The following is a 4,840-nucleotide window of genomic DNA, read 5'->3' as shown; positions in this document are numbered from 1 at the left end:
AAAGTAGAGACAAACGAAATCAAAACATTAGACATTAAATTATTCAACATATATAGACTGATTAACGACAGCAAGGATAGGAAAAAGGAATTACGGGAATCATTGAAGTTAGACATTCCAGAATACATACGCGATAAGTTAGTATCTTTATGTGAAGATTATTCAGATATATTCGCCCTAAGGCATGACATGCTAACATGTAACAACTTCTACGAGCAGAAACTGAGAGTTAAAGACCAAACTCCGGTAAACATTAAAAACTATAGGACACCTCATGCACAAACAGAGGAATTAAACCGGCTCGAGGAATTTTTGATCATTTCATACTAACATACGGACTCATGAAGCAAATAAGAACAGACCAAGGCACAGAATATAAATATGAAGTAATGCAGGAATTAACAAAGCTATTAAAAATAGATCACAACTTCTCAACGGCATACCATCCACAGTCCATTGGAAGTTGCGAAAAACTACACAGAACATTAAACGAGTACGTAAGAGCATTCATAGATGAAGACAGAGAAAATTGGGATGTGTGTTGCAGGATGTTCACATACTGCTACAATACAACCCCTAACGCGTATCATGGTTACACACCGTTTGAACTATTATATGGCAGGAAGGTTAACCTACCAGAAGACCTTACACAGGAGATTCAACCATGTTACAATATAGATGCTTACTACAATGAGTTACGTTACAAACTACAAAGCGCACACGAGAGAGCTAGAACCTTCTTACTAAAGCACAAAAAAGAGCGACAAGAAAAGAATAAGCTCAAAGCAACACCACAACACTTTAAAATAGAAGACCTAGTCCTGGTAACAAGGGAAGAGAATGGTAAGTTTGGTAGTCTTTATGTAGGGCCTTTCACAATAACAGAGGTAAATAATGTTAATTGAAAGATCAGATCGGAAAAAAATAAAATCAAGGAAATACATAAGAATAGATTATATGCTTACAATCCGAGAACACCGTGAGTGACAAGTGAAACGGGAACAGTGTAGATAACGAACATTTTCACTTTTATTTTTTTCTATTTAATTAGTATTTATAGGAAAAATGTATATATTGTACTTCGTAAAACGCAGCAAGTAATTAGTGGTACTATTAGAAAAATTTTCTTCCTTTTCCGTAGTCAGAAAATTTTCGGGGGAAGGGGAAGATGAATTGGGATACACAGCATCTCAGTAAACAGCATATTAAAAATAAACCTTTTAATAATTAAATGCCCGTGGTAATGTTTGTTTTTAATAAATACGATTAACCTAGTTTTTGCATCGATGCATGCTAGTATTTGATACAAGGTCGAGTTGCAATAATATTCAGTGGGTGTTTATTAACAGTCAGCACTTTTGAATCACGTTCACCTTGGCTTACCAAAACAGTAAATAAACAATAATCGACTTTAATTATATTTTTACGAGAACAGATAAATCAATTAGCAGTTGAGATTCCAGGGGGTAACATCGATTTCAAGTAAATACTATACCACCAGTTACTTTCTGTGATATATTTAACGTGTAAATAAATGTATTAACAACGAACGATATTTACTACATCAACCCTCATAGTCGGGGTAACCACCCCTAAGTATCCAGGGTGGCTCAGAAGACAGGAGCCACCATACTATCACCCAGTGGCGAAGCGTCCATGTAACCACTGTTACCATTGGTAACAGTTACAAATCTTGCAAATAAATATTTTATGACTTCTACGAAATAATTCCATTTATATTTTTTACCAACAGAAATACTTAATATAGTACCTAATTCAGTAAATACCCAACTAGACGCACGAAAATATTGGCGAGATATGTGAATCCATGACACGTTATCATATGCCGTTACCAATACTGGCACTGGTAACTGTAACGCAGGAGAAACCTCGCCATCGCTCGGGACTAGCTCTGAAAATTTTGAAGGACCGACGGGTCTAGAGACGGCGCGCGGGCACGCTGGTCTGGTGCATATCAGTATTGTTACCATTTTGAAGATTGGTAAAACGTTGAATTAGTATGTTTAGTACCTATTACAGATTACTAGAGCTCGGGAAATATGCACTTAAAAAAACCCTAAAATATGCATGCAAATATGCACAAAAAACAGTTGAAATATGCACTTAAATATGCTTTTATGCATTAATGCATATAAATAAACAACACGGTAATCCTTGTTTTGAAGGTATTTAATTATTTATTTCATGCCAATGGACTGTCGAGGCATTTAAGCTAAATAAAAAAATATTTATTTTATGCTAAAGTCATAAAAAATATTTATTGAAATTTCTATAACCTACATCATTATATTCATTCATTCTTTATTATTTATTATTACAATGATTACTAAAACTGTACATTATTTTCTAAAACGTTTTCTAAATTTTCTACAGAAAAACAGCCGTAGGTATATCTGATTGTAGTTGTTTAAGCATACACGGAAAAAATTCTTTCTACTTCACATGAAGTTAAAGAAGCTTACTTAAAATATTGTTTAGTTGAGGGTTCTACCTATAAAATTAAATTATCTTCACATTTCCCCATCATAATAATATTTTTTTTTTTAATTATTTTGTGATATTCCTCATTTTTCTTTAACGCCGTGCAGAATTTTTGATATATTTTGTTGGTTTCACCAAGGTGTTTAATTATTTCATTTAATGAATTGATAATTTCAATACTTTGGTCAAAGAAAAGTTTCGCTTTTCTAATTTAGTAATTAGCTAAGCAATATTTACAAAATTATTTTTTTAAAACATCCACACATTTTTCATAGCACCTGAGTTACATCTACATCGAAACTACAAATTGACGTCTCTAATTCCTTCAAAATATCGGTTATGAAATTTACAGAATTTAACCATGTTCTCCATCTAGTTATCACAGGTTCAGGTGGTAAAGGCACATTAGGTAAACGATCTTTATACACCTATACTCGCAGAAGGGCTTTCAAAATTATGTTTTTATTTTTGATAGAAGGGTATTAATCATTGGAAATTCCATCCTTACAGTTTTTAGCCTCCTGCTACTCTATTTGTAGTAGAAGCGTGCTCTAGACAAGTAATAAATTTGAAAAAATATTTTTAAATGTTGTCCACTTTTGGTCATATGGCGCAGCATCACCTAACAATAACAAAATGTTTTCACTAACAAAATGTGAGTGCATTGCATATTGTAGAGTCTGCTTCGTCTCCTTTATTCGTCGCCTTAAAAATTGTAAAAGGCAGAGAAAGGATGTTACCAGAAAGTGGTTCCACGAGAATTTTCAGATTTATAGTTTAGATCTGGGACTTCTCATTTCTCTTTAAAATGCATCTATGCATAAAATACAAAAAAGTCTAAAAATATGCAATTTTAATAAATGCATATGCACTTACAAAAGTTATCCAAAATATGCAAATATGCACTTAATATGCATTTTGCATATTTCCCGAGCTCTACAGATTACAGTGTGCGTGCATTTAAACATTGCGTAATTGATCAACTACTTGAAAAGTCATTCTACTTGTATATTTTTTATATATTATTTTAAAGAAAAAAATGATATTATTGAAAATGGAAGAATTAAAATATAAACAATAGTTTTCAACATCTGTTCTTTTTCCTATTTGTTCATTTTTTATGTTAATTTTATGGTAGAATAATATGCTTAGTTTGTTTATTATTTATTGTTATAACTGTTACATATACATAATTACATACATATAATTTGGGAATAGTGATTTGTTTAATTTTATCCCACAGGAATGAAAACAAAAACTTATACTTGGGAGGTTCAAAATATTTTTTTAAATAGGATTTTTTTACATCTGCCTTTGGTAACACTTTAGAAAAAGTCACGCGTCGCCACTGCTATCACCCCTTTTTAGGGGGGTGAAAAAAACCTTTAAAATAAGTCCGGAAGTGGGTAAACTGATTAACTCTAAGCAACTTTAGTTTTATACAGTTTTCACTTTTAAGATGCTAATTAGGGGGTAATTTTCCCGTTTTTTTAACAAAAAAAAAGGGACCAACTTTATTTTGAGTGTAACTTGCCTATTTTTGATACTAGATACTTTTTTAAAAAATAAGAATAAAGTTTTCTTTTAAGCCTTAAAAAAGTTGAAATGAGTTTTCACCAAAAAGTGCTTTATTTTTTGGTTATTTTATGTTGAACTTCGCTTCCACTTGATCTGCAGACCTCACACATACCTACACCATTTTTTTTCACTTTTTTATAGCCTTTATTGGTGCTAGGAAATTTTTTTTCGAAAAAATACTTACTTTCCGAATGAGTTATTTCCGAAAAACCGTCTTAAAACGTGTGTTTTTTTTTGAAAAAATGAACATATTTACTCGCAAATAACTCGAAAAGTAATTACTTAGTGAAAAACTGTATAGGACAAAAGTTGCTTAGAATTAATCAGATTATCTACTTCCGGACTTATTGTAAAGGTCACTTTTTCCGCCCCCAAAAGGGGTGAAACTCACCCCCAGGGTAAAAGTACACATCGGCACAATATCACTTGTTTTGTTTGACATGTTAGCTACCTGTATGCCAAATTTCATGTCAATCCAAGTGGTTTTTTAAAATTTAGAGCAAAATCCGTGAGTAAACGTAGTATAAACCGTTATTTTTGCAATGATTTTTTTTATTTATTTAGCTAATGCCTCGACAACTAATGGCCATTGGCATAGTAGGTACGGTTAATTTTTACAGTTAGATACGTAGTGTCATGTGTAGTGTGTGTGTTGAGTAAGTATCTTGTTACTTTACAAAGTCGACGTCATTGTCTTTGCAAAGAGACGCTAATTGTATCCGAACGTTTACGGTCCCTCCGGTGAGTACCGATCCCACAA

This window comes from Diabrotica virgifera, chromosome 8 (assembly GCF_917563875.1).
Source record: "Diabrotica virgifera virgifera chromosome 8, PGI_DIABVI_V3a".
NCBI classification, from domain to species: domain Eukaryota; kingdom Metazoa; phylum Arthropoda; class Insecta; order Coleoptera; family Chrysomelidae; genus Diabrotica; species Diabrotica virgifera.
This window is presented reverse-complemented; position numbering follows the sequence as displayed.